The 14,378-nt window shown below is 36.1% G+C and overlaps 1 pseudogene; it reads left to right on the top strand.

Moving 5' to 3' along the window:
• LOC149203073 (uncharacterized) overlaps nt 1–14,378 on the top strand; it is a 67,171-nt pseudogene that overhangs the window by 25,520 nt on the left and 27,273 nt on the right.

The raw sequence follows: 14,378 nt of genomic DNA, 5'->3' as shown, positions 1-14,378 counted from the left end.
AGCAAGATCCCTTTCGGGCCAAACAAACATAGCAAGAACATACAACCGCATCTACTAAGTGTTGAGAGGGATAAACAGTGAGAAAGATCAAATATCTTGCGATACAAACATCTTTTTAAAGTGAAAATAGATTTCATCTCTCTAATAAATTTAAAATTAAAATAAATTTAAGCTAATATTTTATCACAATAATAACTATTCATAATTTCATGACCACCTTCTCCGGTGATTTCCTACTATAATCATAATATGGCAATTTAAACTCAAAAACAATTTTACACTCGTAGAATGGCAATTTAAACTCAAAAACAATTTTACATGGAAGAATGTCAAAATCCCACTTACATAACCAAACTATATAAAATATATTTGCATGAATAGATAGTGCCGTGTCTTCGCGAGAAGCTCATGTATCTCTCTTACTCATCTCAATGTTGATACAAACTAAGATAATACAAGTAAAAAACTTTAGACTAGTGTTCAAATAATATTATTTGACTTTAGCATCTTTGAACCCCAAAAACCCCTTTCTTTCCCTCATATTTTTCATCATTATTTTTTGTGGGTAATGTAATTTATTATCCGCAAAATTTACAAAGCACATTATTGTTTGACTTTTAAACTTTCTATTATATACACATTTAAAATTCTATGGTTAATATCATATTAAAAGTATTACACCAAGTATTTGAATTAAAAAAATATATGAGAAACCATAGTAAGAGTGGAATGTATGAAAAATACCTTGCGAAGGACTCCGTGATACGGCGGTGGCCATTGACATCAACGACGTTCTTATCCATATGGTGCTCCGGTCATATTAATGCGTTCCGAAGGACTCCGTGATAAATTGACATCAACGACGTTCTTATCCTTATTAGGCATATGCCGTTTTTATCCTTATTAGGCATAAATTGACATCAACGACGTTCTTATCCTTATTAGGCATATGCCGTTTTTATCCTTATTAGGCATCGGCATATGGTGCTCCAATCATATTAATTTATAGGAGAGGTGTGAAAAAAGATTTGGATGCAACAAAATAACAAATGGTTTAGTAAATGGAGTATTTGATTGAACAAGTGTCTCATAAGTTCCACAAGCTTACTTGGGATAAGGAGAGTTAAGAAAAAAGAAAAAGTACTATATTGAAGTGTTTAATCCCGCTCATAGTCATCAACCAAAAGCATAGATAGAGGCAAATATCTCTTGGAGAGCCAAAATTTTTATTGCTCAGTTAAGGATTAATTCTCATCAACTCCGTTGTGAAACATGTTGGAAAAGGCCAAAAAAGTGTGGGAGGAGAGAATATGCATTTTTTGTTCTTCTAGAAAAGTGGAAACATAAAAGAATTTCATTTTAGAATGTGAGGCCTTCAAAGACAACACAGAAAGTTACACAGATATGCTGGGAGCTAGCTCTTGCGATAATCTATTTAGCGAGGGGTTTGTTAGAACATTAATCACGCCTGACCGTATGACGGCGTTAGTCGGCGTAGAGCGGCTGTAGTCGGCGTGTTAGTCAGCGAAGAGCGGCTATAGTCAGCAGATTTAGGTAGATAATAAATAGCAATAAGTGAATAGTTGTAGTGGATCTGTGTATAAATTTCTATGTTTGTAATGTAATGATGAAGCTCATTCCATGAGTCTTCCAGTTTCTGATATGGTATCAGAGCTGAGGGTTTGAGCTCGGGTTTGTTGCCGCCTGGAGAGATATGTTTGTAAGAACTGTGCTGCGTTATGGTGTGGCTGTGAACTTGAGAAGGAGCTGTGCGTGTGGTGGAGCTGTGTGCTCATCTAGTTGGGAGCTGTGTGCTCATATAGTTGGGAGTTGTGTGTTCAGCCAGTGGTTGGCTCACTCAGGTGAGCTGTGAGGAAGGCCCAGTAGTGTCTGCGTGAGGCCGGATCTGAGTTAGAAGAGTGTTGTGTTAAGTGCAGACTGTGTGAGGTGAGGCGGAGCGGTGTGGCTAGTCTTGATGTGCGTCTGCCAGGGTGTCAATCACCATGTCGAATCTTGTGTGTTGAGGACGAGTTGAGTCCTGTGTTGCTGGGCTGCTTAAAAGAGGTCTCGGTGGTGTGAAGGTCTCAAGGAGCGAGATCCCATTTGTGTCTGAAGAGTGGTGGATTGTGTGCCACCTGGAGTATTTTTTTTAAACGCTGTTTGTTGCAGAGTGCTGTTGAAAGAGAATCATTGAAGCACCCTGTGTGGAGCCTGCAGGGCCGAGGAGAGCCGCTTGCTGAAGGAGCTGGGGATTTCCCAGGAGGAGCTGTGAAGTGCTGGTAAAAGAGGGCGTTGTGCGTTGAGAGCTTGAGAGCCGCAGAAGCGCCGCTGTTGTGAATCTTGGAGGAGACTGTGTGTTAAGCGTTGGAGCTTCCTGGAGAAGCGACCTGCATTAATACTGCTAGACAATTATTTTTTGAGTCGATGACTGTTTGAGTAGCATTGTGGTGCTGTGAAGATTGGAACGTTGTTGTTGCTCTCTGTTCTTCATGTTCTTTGAATGTTGTAGAAAAATCGGTTTGCAGCGGGTAAAGGCTTTGGTGAAGGTCGAATTGGTTGAAGTTGTCTGTTGAATGTGATTTCTGTGTTCCAGCCACGAAATGAGGAGAGAGCCACCACGGTCATTTGTTTATGTTTAGAGCTCAAAAGAGCCTTCGTTGGAACAAGCATGGACCCCTTAGCAAGAAGTCAAAAATGAAATATATTGTTGTAAGCCTAGCTGAGACTTAGACCAGCAGGCAAAGTTAAATTTTAGGTCGTCGTGATTAAGGGGAGGTGTTAGAACATTAATCACGCCTGACCGTATGACGGCGTTAGTCGGCGTAGAGCGGCTGTAGTCAGCATGTTAGTCAGCGAAGAGCGGCTATAGTCAACAGATTTAGGTAGATAATAAATAGCAATAAGTGAATAGCTGTAGTGGATCTGTGTATAAATTTCTATGTTTGTAATGTAATGATGAAGCTCATTCCATGAGTCTTCCAGTTTCTAATAGGGTTTATCGAGAAATTAGGAACATTTATTGTGAAATTTCACAAAAAAAAATGTTGAATAATGACGTGGTGAATATTATCTCCCATGGCTAATGTTAGACTTGAATTGATAGAGGCATAGGTTATTCACCCTAGACTTAAAATGATAGAGGCATAGGTTATTCACCCTAGTGAGAAGGGTCGGTATTTACATGTGATTGTGAAGGCCTAGGTGGAGAACCCTATGGAAGGCCTAGTTTGCCCACAATAGGATCACGAAGATTTGCCTGCTATCACTACATTCTTGTTATTTTTAATTTTTTCTTAAAAGGAAAAACATTAAACAATGATCACAAACATTGTGCCATCAAATCCAATTACAATTAAAAAATGCAACGTAAATCTCCATAAAATCCCCAGATTTTCTAATTTTGAATTTCCCCACTATTCATTCGCATGTTGACATGAAGTTAAAGGTTATTTTCGTGTTTTTGTGACGTGCTAGAGATGGGCAATGGGATTCGTTCCGTGACATCCATCACGTTTAGTACTATGACATCACGTTCAGTACTATGACATCACGTTCGTAATGGAAACATTGGAAAACGGCAATTCCTATTTCCACCCCCATAGCAAAGTTAATGCTATGGGGTACCTGTGTCAGAGCCCGGCGACAGCAATCGACGGCATCGATCATACCCCTCCGACCTGCCCGCAAAAAGCCCTCCGACCTGCCCGCAAAAAGCATACAATACAATATACGCATTAATGGCAGGCTAATTTGAAATTTGATTTTGAATTTATTTACCCGGTCAGCCGATGTTAGAATTTAATGGCATCCTAACTTGAAATTCGAATTTGAATTTATCTACCCGCTCAGCCGATGTTCCAATTTGAATTTATCTACCCACACATTAATGGCATCCTAACTTGAAATTCGAATTTGAATTTATCTACCCGCTCAGCCGATGTTCTTAGCAGCTACTGCAAGGAGAACATGTTGTTTATAATCTACACAGAAAGTTTCTTCGGCATCCTGCGTGTCTTTTTAAAGCACTCGGCACTCTGGTTTCTCATTTTTACGATAATAGCTATTATGAATTCAAGAGCTCTTCATGAGAAGGTGTTGAAGCTTCTGTGTGGAATCCAACGAATTCTAAGGCATCCACTCTTATGTTAACGACCAGGCAGCCCATCTTTCATCGGTAAGTGATGCTATGCCTAAATACGTTTACGAGAGCCAGCTGTGGGATGAGCCAGCTGTGGGATGAAGGGACGCTGGAAGACTTTAAACCTCTGCTAAATTTGGCCATGAGTGCTTTTTGCAAAACATCACCTCTTCGATGATCATCCAAGCCTGCTAGAACATAGAACTGGCTGACCAGTGCGAGTCTATCTTGGCTATGGTGTTCAAGTTACAAACACTGAATCAAATGTGGAGGCCGTGGTTATTCTATAATATGTTAGAGTATACAAATAGATTATTATCACGTAAATTTATTTATGTATTTCTGTAGGGTTGTGGTTTATTGTTGTATGCTGCAGCCTTGTAAGTGAGCGAACAGTGCTGAGATTTAAGAGTTTTTTTGAGTGATATATCTATATGCCGGCTTCCATGATACTGGTTTTCGTTGACTGATATATCTAGCTTCCATGAAAACTCAACATGGTATCATTCAAGCTTAAACCACAAAAAGCCTCTAAGGAATCAAATACGATACTCGTTTCTAGTTTTCTGGTTTTGTATCAATTATGGTATCATTTTCATTTACTTTTGAGTGTGAAATTATGGTTTTTACATAATGTTAATGTACAAATAAAAAATCAAATGTATTATGCAGGTGTGGGAATTAAACAAAAACGTCGATGTATAATTGCTGGAATTAAACAAAAACGTGAATTTATAATTTGTGAATTTTTGTTAAAAGATTTTAGGTAGGTAAATAATTTGTTTCTCCACTGGAGTGATGTAAGTGTTTAGAGATAATAATTTATAGTTTTATAATAATAAAATATTAATAGCTATATTTAATCTATTATCGATAATAATAAAAATTAGAAATTACCATTTTTTAAGTGTCAGTGTATCCTTCTCAATGCGAGCAGAGTGAATGCAATCTTGAAACTATGTAAGTCTCACTGTATCCTTCTCAATGCTAACAGAATGAATGCAAACCATTATAACCGTGGAAGTAAGGTTTTGTAAAGTCGTTTAATTAAACCGTGAAAGTAAGGTTTTGTAAAGTCGTTTAATTAATTTTATATATTTCTTTTTATTGTATATGATGTTTAAAAATTATTTATTTTTTAATAATTCTCATATTAATTATTATTATTTTTGAAATAAAATATATTAATTTACAAATAATCAATATAAATAAAAATATATAAATTTCATTAATTAATTATTTAAAATTGTTTTAAATAAAGATATTCATAAGAATTTTTTTTTACATTTTAAATTTTAAATTTTTTATATAGTTCAATTATCAATATTACACTTCTCAATATTTATATATCTTCATGGTCATAACTAACACTTTTTAATATCACATTTAATCTCACATTTGGGTTCTTTCATGGCTAATATAAAATTATTGATAAAATAAAGTCTCTTACACTTTAAGAGGCATATAGGTTATTTTTAATACTCAAAGGTGTGATGGCCATGAAAAGAAAATAGAAAAATAAAGTTATTCTTTGAATATAGAGTGTTTTTTAAAATATATTTTATTTTTATGTTTTTTTAATATTTCATTTATATTTTTAATTGTAGATTTGTTTGATAAAAAATTGAATCAATTCATAGGATTTAGTCATAAAGAGTACTTTTTTATATATATCTTTATAATTTTTATAATTAATCAATGACTATTATTGATTTTGTTTGAATATGGGTAATTTTTTTTGTTTTGTTTTTCAAGTTGTATGTGGTTCTCAAGGCTTGACCTATGGCTTGAGGATCCACGAATCAGGGGCGTCTAAACTATCAAAATCACCTGGGGATCGCACCTGACCTGAGCCACAACAACCTTTCCTTGAATGGATTTTTTAGCATGTCTCCTCCCCCTAGCACAAGGCACAACCACCCCCATGAGGTTTGATCTTGGGTCCCCTTGCCGACGAGGCCCATCCTCAACTGGTTATGCTAGTGGGACTTATGACTATGGGTAATTATCGTTAACAATAGTTAGCTCTAGATCATTACAGCTCTTAATGGTTCACTATGGTTGATTGTAAATTGAGTATGGTTATCTTTAGTTAATTGTGGTTGATTATAATTGGTTATGGTTGATAGTGCTTGACTATGGTTACACATGTTTGAGTATGATCACAAATTAACTATTTTTAAGTAAAAGTAACTATGCTTGAGTGTAATACTTGAATTTCATTGAGTAGAGACCACAAGGGCTAAGTATGGTTGATTGTAAGTTGACTTTGGTTAACAGTGATTGACTATTGTGTGTGGTTGAATTTCATTCTATTGGTTTACCATTGTTAGCTATAGTATGTGGTTAACTTTGGCTCAATTTTGTTTACATAACCTTTGATGAATACCACAATGGTAAGGTAAAAATTTTAATAATTTAATTTGATGTCATATATTAAATCTTTCATATTAAATAATAATAATGCATTACACCATATTAAATTTGCCTCTTCTAGATCATGCTAAATAGATAAGAGTTTATAATGGACTTACATTGGTTAATTCTTTAGACTTTGTCATTTTCTCTAGTTCAATAGATAGAAGCCTACACATATAGAAGAAAAAAAAAACATAGAAATAATAAGATATGCAAGAATGATTGTAATGAGATTTATAATTATACTAATTAAAAATATTTCCATATTATAATATATACATTAGTTTTATATGATGATATATTACCTCATGTCAATAAGTGAATAATATTAATATTATTCCTTAAGATTAATATTAAGAATTATTATTATTTACTACAACAATAATCAAAGTAGGGTAGTGTTATGCACCACATGCATATACATCCTAATTAAATTATCAATTCATTTTATGGGCATTATTTAATTCAACTAATGGTATAGATTTAGAGTTTCACAACTCCGAGGGTTAGCTCAATTAGTCGAGTTTGTGTGGTTAAATCACCTTGCTATTGAGAGGTCACAGAGTCAATTCTCCTTGACACCCTCTAGGTTAGGCTTTGCTAATAAGTCAGCGGGATGTGATCCCTTCGGGTGGATCTGCCTTTGATATTTCCTCGAAGAAAAGGAAAAAAATCAGAATTCCATGTGTAATTCACGGAGAGAGTCTCACCTCTCAAGTACCTTCCTTGTATCTAAGTCAAGTGTTTTCTATTAAATACCTACCAAATCATGAAATGAAGCATTAACATAACTTAAAGACTATTCATAAATGGAGTGACTATGTTACAATGAAGTCTCCTAGAATTTTCCTATTAGGTTTTACGTTCAAGAAGATTCAGTGATTATAGATTAAGCCAACCAATGACTATGTATGGATCAAAATACGCATGCCCTTCTTCACTTCCCTATTACCCTATGGCATTATATCATCTTATGCATGATATGATGTGTATATGGATGACATACATGTCATATACAGGTGATTCCATTAAATAATGCCCATAAAATTAAATGGATGTGAAACCAAGTAAGGCTATATCCCATTGACATAGAAATAAACAAAGACAACTTGAGGTGAGTTTAACATAAAACTTGAAATATTCCAAGGTGTCATCAACCAAATGAATGATCTAGATGAGAAAAGCCTAAAAACCCTAAAAGAGTCTAGAACAAATCCATAGCTAGTACCTACAACTCATAAACTTTTTATATAATTTTAACATATAACTTTCAAAACTAAAACATATATCTTTCTCATTAAATTAATTCAATTAATTATAAAAGTTATAAATATATATAAAAAATGCTCTTTATAACTATTATGATTTGATTCAAATTTTTTTCAAACAAATCTACAATTAAAAATATAAATGAAATATTAAAAAAAACATAAAAATAAAATACATATTAAAAAACACTCTATATTCCCATGAAGTAAAGAACAATTTTATTTATCTATTTTCTTTTCATGGCCATCACACATTTGAGTATAAAAAATTACCTATATTCCTCTTAAAGTATAAGAGATTTTATTTATCAATAATTTTATATTAGCCATGAAAGAACCCAAATGTAAAATTAAGAAGTGTTAGTTATGATAATTGAGATATATAAATATTGAGAAGTGTAATATTGATAATTGACATATATAAAAAATTTAAAATGTAAAGAAATTTTCTTATGAATATCTTTATTTAAAAAAAAATTAAATGATAAAAGATAAAATTAATTAATTAAATTATATATCTTTATTTATATTAATTATTTGTAAATTAATATATTTTATTTCAAAAATAATATAAAATAATAATAATTAATATGAGAATTATTAAAAAATAGGAATTTTTAAACATCATATACAATAACAAATAAATATAAAATTAATTAAACTACTTTACAAAACCTTAAACCTTACTTCCAAGGTTATAATGGTTTGCATTCAGTCTGTTAGCATTGACAAGGATACATTGAGACTTACATAGTTTCAAGATTGCATTCACTCTATTCACATAGAGAAGGATACAGTGAGACTTACATAGTTTCAAGATTTCATTCACTTTGTTGGCATTGAGAAGGATATATTGAGACTTATTTAGTTTCAAGAAAAGTCTATTTGGACAAGTATGCTCCAAGTTCAGACAATTCTAAAGCAAATGTCTAGAATGCATCCACAACATATGGATATGACCTAGAAATAAAATACTTTACAAAACCTTACTTCCATGGTTTGCTTTCACTCTGTTCGCATTGAGGATACAATATTAAAAAATAGTAATTTCTAATTTTTATTATTATCGATAATAGATTAAATATAACTATTAATATTTTATTATTATAAAATTATAAATTATTATCTCTAAACACTTCCATCACTCCAATGGAGAAACAAATTATTTACCTACCTAAAATCTTTTAACAAGATTTCACAAATTATAAATTCACGTTTTTGTTTAATTCCAGCAATTATACATCGACGTTTTTGTTTAATTACGACACCTGCATAATACATTTGATCTTTGATTTGTACGTAAACCATTATGTAAAAACCAGAAATTCTGTTAATTTTAGGTATGTTCTATGCTAGAGCAATTTATTTCAATTTCTTTTCCACATTAGCAATGACATCAGCATAAAGTAAACTGCAAATAGAACATAAATATAAATCATAGAAGACAAGCCAAGGCAAGAGGACACAAGATGTGGTGCTAGCCAGGGACAAACCCCACAATGTGGGGAAACCCTTGATCAATTCTTCTTTTATGTTCTTCAAAGTTTAGCAGAGAAAGTGAGAGAGATAGTACATTTATAATAGGAGTCAATCACTTTGACTTTTGATATCGTCATGAGATTAATTGAAGACATATTGCTTCAACTAATTCTCTAAGGTGACTCGTTCAAGCAATATGTCTTCAATTAATCTCATGACGATATCAAAAGTCAAAGTGATTGACTCCTATTATAAATGTACTATCTCTCTCACTTTCTCTGCTAAACTTTGAAGAACATAAAAGAAGAATTGATCAAGGGTTTCCCCACATTGTGGGGTTTGTCCCTGGCTAGCACCACATCTTGTGTCCTCTTGCCTTGGCTTGTCTTCTATGATTTATATTTATGTTCTATTTGCAGTTTACTTTATGCTGATGTCATTGCTAATGTGGAAAAGAAATTGAAATAAATTGCTCTAGCATAGAACATACCTAAAATTAATCATAGACTTATTGGGCAACTCACTAGGATTTGGCTCTTTCACAAAATTATGAAAACTTGTTTGAAGAATACCTATAAGCCTCATATCAAAAGACACAATGTTGTTGATCTCGTTTCCCGTCAACGATAAAAGTCAACATCCTAGGGACTTTTATATATTCTATGGTGTTTTTATAGAGGTGATACTCCTCTTTCACACACTCACATTTTCTGATTAACTCAAAAATGTGGAATTAAACATTCAACATATTCACCTTTGAGTGGACCATGTGATTTTAAAGAAAATAAATAAAAACAAAAAGAAGTAAATACTATCTAATTAAGTCATTCCATGGCACATATCCATTCACATATCATGAGGGAGACACATTTGAAACAAATACATAGACAAAAAATAAAGAAATGGTCCAAATATTTTAAAGAGCTCTAAAATGATTTCATTCAATATCATAAACAATCATAGGAGAACATTCATGAGATTTCAATGCTTAATTAAAAGTATACGAAACCACAAATTCCATGCGTTCTTGGAAATAGCTGTCTATAAGAGTCAAAAAGACATTACAAACTTTAAGTTCAAATAGAGCAGGTGTGTAAAGTACTCTACAAAATTCCTAAAACTTAAATGTAAATTGAATGCATTCATCCTTAAGGGACTAGAATGGAACTCGAATGGGACTCTTGAGGAACAATAAATGGTATATATTAAGCTAGAAGAAAGCAAAAGGAATGCAGACAGAATTACAAATGTATAACAAACTTTACAAAGTTGGATGATTTAAGACTAGGGAGAAATAAATGGGAATTGCTTCAAATAAAATATAGAACACTCACAAAATTGCAGAAGGATGACCGACTTAATGAATTATCTATCAGGAATTGCCCCAATTGTGGGCATATACGGAAACTGGGCATATACGGAAGATGTGGGCATATACGGAAGATGTAGGCATATACGGAAACTGGGCATATACGGAAGATGTGGGCATATACGGAAGATGTAGGCATATACGGAAACTGGGCATATACGGAAGATGTGTGCATATACGGAAACTGGGCATATAGGGAAGATGTGCGCATATGCGGAAGATGTGGGCATATACGGAAACTGGGCATATACGGAAGATGTGGGCATATACGGAAACTGGGCATATACGGAAGATGTAGGCATATACGGAAACTGGGCATATATGGAAGATGTGCGCATATACGGAAGATGTGGGCATATACGGAAACTGGGCATATACGGAAGATGTGGGCATATACGGAAACTGGGCATATACGGAAGATGTAGGCATATACAGAAACTGGGCATATACGGAAGATGTGCGCATATACGGAAGATGTGGGCATATACGGAAACTGGGCATATACGGAAGATGTGGGCATATACGGAAACTGGGCATATACGGAAGATGTGGGCATATACGGAAACTGGGCATATACGGAAGATGTAGGCATATGCGGAAGATGTGGGCATATACGGAAACTGGGCATATACGGAAGATGTGAGCATATACGGAAACTGGGCATATACGGAAGATGTAGGCATATACAGAAACTGGGCATATACGGAAGATGTGGGCATATACGGAAACTGGGCATATACGGAAGATGTGCGCATATACGGAAGATGTGGGCATATACGGAAACTGGGCATATACGGAAGATGTGGGCATATACGGAAACTGGGCATATACGGAAGATGTAGGCATATACGGAAACTGGGCATATACGGAAGATGTGGGCATATACGGAAGATGTAGGCATATACGGAAGATGTGTGCATATACGGAAACTGGGCATATAGGGAAGATGTGCGCATATACGGAAGATGTAGGCATATACGGAAACTGGGCATATACGGAAGATGTGCGCATATACGGAAAATGTGGGCATATACGGAAACTGGGCATATACGGAAGATGTGCGCATATGCCCAAACTGGGCATATACGGAAGATGTGCGCATATACGGAAGATGTGGGCATATACGGAAACTGGGCATATACAGAAGATGTGGGCATATACGGAAACTGGGCATATACGGAAGATGTAGGCATATACGGAAACTGGGCATATACGGAAGATGTGCGCATATACGGAAGATGTGGGCATATACGGAAACTGGCCATATACGGAAGATGTGGGCATATACAGAAACTGGGCATATACGGAAGATGTAGGCATATACGGAAACTGGGCATATACGGAAGATGTGGGCATATACGGAAGATGTAGGCATATACGGAAACTGGGCATATACGGAAGATGTGCGCATATGCGGAAGATGTGGGCATATACGGAAACTGGGCATATACGGAAGATGTGGGCATATACGGAAACTGGGCATATACGGAAGATGTAGGCATATACGGAAACTGGGCATATACGGAAGATGTGCGCATATACGGAAGATGTGGGCATATACGGAAACTGGGCATATACGGAAGATGTGGGCATATACGGAAACTGGGCATATACGGAAGATGTAGGCATATACGGAAACTGGGCATATACGGAAGATGTGCGCATATACGGAAGATGTGGGCATATACAGAAACTGGGCATATACGGAAGATGTGGGCATATACGGAAACTGGGCATATACGGAAGATGTAGGCATATACGAAAACTGGGCATATACGGAAGATGTGGGCATATACGGAAGATGTAGGCATATACGGAAACTGGGCATATACGGAAGATGTGCGCATATACGGAAGATGTGGGCATATACGGAAACTGGGCATATACGGAAGATGTGGGCATATACGGAAACTGGGCATATACGGAAGATGTAGGCATATGCGGAAGATGTGGGCATATACGGAAGATGTAGGCATATACGGAAACTGGGCATATACGGAAGATGTGCGCATATACGGAAGATGTGGGCATATACGGAAACTGGGCATATACGGAAGATGTGGGCATATACGGAAATTGGGCATATACGGAAGATGTGCGCATATACGGAAGATGTGGGCATATACGGAAACTGGGCATATACGGAAGATGTGGGCATATACGGAAACTGGGCATATACGGAAGATGTAGGCATATACGGAAACTGGGCATATACGGAAGATGTGGGCATATACGGAAGATGTAGGCATATACGGAAACTGGGCATATACGAAAGATGTGCGCATATACGGAAGATGTGGGCATATATGGAAACTGGGCATATACGGAAGATGTGGGCATATACGGAAACTGGGCATATACGGAAGATGTAGGCATATACGGAAACTGGGCATATACGGAAGATGTGGGCATATACGGAAGATGTAGGCATATACGGAAACTGGGCATATACGGAAGATGTGCGCATATGCGGAAGATGTGGGCATATACGGAAACTGGGCATATACGGACAGGATTGATTAAGTTCTCTTGTCGAGGTATCGTACCCATGCAGTCTGGGACTCATGGGAAATACCTCTCATCTGATCAATAAGCAGGGAAATGAGGATAAGGACCATAGTAGTACCAATGGACGCATCGCTGTATCTACCGTATTGCCTATGCTAGGATGACCTTCATTGATCTGGGATCAATGATACTAGTCTAGGACCAGTTGTAGGAGTTGTACCCACTATAACACTAACTTCGGGTCAGTTGAGGACTGGTCTGGGACCAATGGTACATACTCTGAGACTAACTTTGAGTTAGTAGAGTACTGGTCTAGGACCAGTGGTAGGAGTTGTACCTACTATGACACTGACTTCGGGTCGGTTGAGGACTGCTCTGGGACTAGTGGTACACACTCTAAGACTGACTTTGGGTCAGTGGAGAATGGTATGACACATTCTCGATCATTTCTTCTTCTTCATGGTTCAGCAGAGCTAATTTGAGCAGAGAAGAACTAGCAGAGCTGAGCAGAGCCAGTAGAGCTGAACAGAACTGAGCAGAGTAGAGCAGAGCTGAGCATAACAGAGTAGAGCCAAAAAAACTAAGAGCGCTGAGCATAGCAAAGCAGAGCTAGCAGAGTAGAGGAGAGCCAGCAGAGCTGAGCTGAGCCAGCAGAGCTAGCAGAGCTGAGCAGAGCAGTGCAGGGAACTGATGGAAAAGATAGTACAGTTGGACATATGGATCAACAGATGGAGTTCTCCCTAGTTGAGAGGGAGTGTTGAAATTAGCAACTAGGGCAAAACTCCATGTGGGTCATATTATTTATGGCAGCTGATATTTTTATTGGATCCCTCTCATTGAGAGGTAGGACTGATCTAAATATCATTTGATTCTGATAAGTATTTATGACGTTATGAATTTATTTATGTTATGGATAAATTGTTAAGTCAGCCAACAGCTTATGTAGGCTCAGAAGCCCAAAAGTCATGTCTATTCAACCTCTACGTTTTAGTATAAATAGAAGAGGACTTCAAGTCACACTTGGATCTCTTCCTCTCTCTACTTGTCTTTGGGTTTTAGTAGGAGGAGAGATCCTAAGGAAAAGCCGGAAAAGCGAGAAAGCCAGAAAAGTTGGAAATGCCAGAACCGCCGGAAAAGCCAAAAAAGCCAAAAAAGTCAGAACTACCGGAAAAGCCGGAAAAGACAGAACTGCTGGAAA

This window comes from Pinus tabuliformis, chromosome 2_1, assembly GCF_031772625.1.
Source record: "Pinus tabuliformis cultivar Carrire ecotype Pingquan chromosome 2_1, CPIR1, whole genome shotgun sequence".
Lineage (NCBI taxonomy): Eukaryota > Viridiplantae > Streptophyta > Pinopsida > Pinales > Pinaceae > Pinus > Pinus tabuliformis.
Note: the sequence above shows the minus strand (reverse complement) of the source record. Positions and strands in the feature narration are given on the sequence as shown.